Source organism: Galeopterus variegatus, unplaced genomic scaffold (genome assembly GCF_000696425.1).
Source record: "Galeopterus variegatus unplaced genomic scaffold, G_variegatus-3.0.2 Scaffold3700, whole genome shotgun sequence".
NCBI lineage: Eukaryota > Metazoa > Chordata > Mammalia > Dermoptera > Cynocephalidae > Galeopterus > Galeopterus variegatus.
Window position 1 is genome coordinate 145,843 of NW_007729811.1, and position 2,280 is coordinate 148,122.

Consider the following 2,280-nt stretch of genomic DNA (forward strand, 5'->3'; position numbering starts at 1 on the left):
GCAGGTCTATGAGCCAGGTAACCAGCTGAAAGGTCCTTGGAGCCGTAGGTTCGAGAGCATGGCCACATTGGGCAGATGCCAGAGGCAGTAGATGACAGCCAAAATCGCAGTGCTGCCCGTGTGCACTAACACCACCCACACACAACTTATTTACAAAGAATGCACTGCATCGCCCCCAACCAGACCCGAGGTGAGGGGCCCTGATTAAATTATTCTATTTTCCCAACAGGTCTCCTTAAAAAGACCTTTCATTTTATTTCCCATATACAAAAGAGAACCTGACTTCATCAAAGCACATCTGAACTCCTCCCAAGAAAGCATATAAACAAAGGATTCCAAAATGTTTTGGCCATTTGGTGTATTTCTCCCTTGCAAAGAGGGCCTTATCCCCTTGAAGCATCCTCATCTGAGTACAAGTTCTGTGAATGAGCTTGCAGAACTGTAGAACTGGTCCTGCCAAAGCATTTCCATGGTCCCACACAGGCTACATTAACAGGGAGTGCTGTGGCTGGTCCAGCTCTGCAGCAATTCTCTCTCTGTGTGTACCCTGATGCCTGCAGGAAGCAGAGCCTCAGAAGGTAACTTGTCATTTTTGTAACCAGTGGGGAAGTTTTCAGGTTTCCCTTATGATTAGGGTGCCTTGGCCCAGTGAACAGCACACCCTTAGTCAGTTTCAGTGTGTCTCTGTCTCTGTCTCTGTCTCTTTCTCTTTTTCTGTGGAATAATGTTAAAGTACAAACGTAGCAATAACCATTAAGTATTTCTTCTCTTTATCAGGGCACTCGCAAAAAGATAAATGCAGTCTGTGCCTTTCACATCACAGACACGAACAGCCTGTGACTGATTTCATTTATGATCTGGGTTAAGTGGAATGTCTTACTATATTGTTTATTTAATAACCTTGCTGTACTTTGCAGACTCAGTCAACCAAAGCTAATTCCTACCTACAAGAACAGCTTCCCTGAAGTATCCACTGACATGCATACGCTACATACATAATTAGAATCTATTCAGTTGAACAGAATACACACATGCATTCATTTGTGCAGTCTAATCTTCATGTAGCTCTTAAAATCTGACCTTGCTGTTCACTGTTTCTATGAAATTATAGTCATATTTATTTTATTTACTATTGGAGCTAAGAATTGTGACTTTGCTATTATGAAACTGGAAGAAGGAGGTATTTGATAATAGAAAAAAAATCACACCCTTAAAGTTCACTGTGATAACTAAATTAAAAACAATATTATAAAAGGTCAAAGCAACTTTTATTCTGAAGGCTTAAAATAACAACGAAGTAAACTTCAAAAACATTTAGCTAACATAAAAAGGCAACTTTTTTTAAAAAAGTAGTTACAAAAATTTCCATTATATGTTACACACTGTCTTTGACTTTAAATAAAGTTGAAAGGGTACATTTCTTTGATGTTAGATACTTAGTGACAAAATATCATTGTGACTTATAAAATGATTATTATAATTTTGTTTATAAATGTGTTGATGACTACTTTGAAAATGTGTCAAATGATTAATTTTTAAAAAGAGTTTAAATATTCTGTTTGTGATTCCTTGAACTTTTTAAGACAAGTGAACAGATACGATGTGGGGAGGGAGGGGAGAGATGGAGGGGGGGAAGGAATGGGTAAAAAGGTCATGAAAATCGACTACAATGTATATTGAGAAGTTAAAATTTAAAAAATGCAAATTAAAAAACAATACATTGTAACAAAAAAATTCTCTCTTTAATATTTCATATTTGGGTTTTGTTTTTGTTTTTGTTTTTGTTTTTGTTTTTTGGCAGCTGCCTTGGTGTTATAACCCCATGCTCTAACCAAGTGAGCTAACCAGCCAGCCCCAACATTTCATATTTTTGGATGTTATATGTGGAATTTTTTTAAATTTTATTTTCTGGTTCTTCTACAGAAATGCAATTGCTTTTTGTATATTAACCTTGTGTATTGTAACTTTTCTAAATTCATTAATTATTTTTAGTAGTTTTTTGTAGATTCTTAATGATTATTTTACCTACATAGTCATGTCGAATATGAATAAAGACAGTTTTACTTCCAAAAAAAAAATTGTTTGTGTACCCTACGATGTTTGTACCCTTGTTTGTTCCTGAAATTTTTCACAAGGGATCACAAAGAATTTTGCAAAACTGAGGGGGCTGGCTGGTTAGTTCAGTTGGTTAGAGCACAGCCTTATAACACCACAGTCATGGGTTCAGATCCCCTTACCGGACAGCCACCAAAAACAAACAAACAACAACAACAAAAAAAA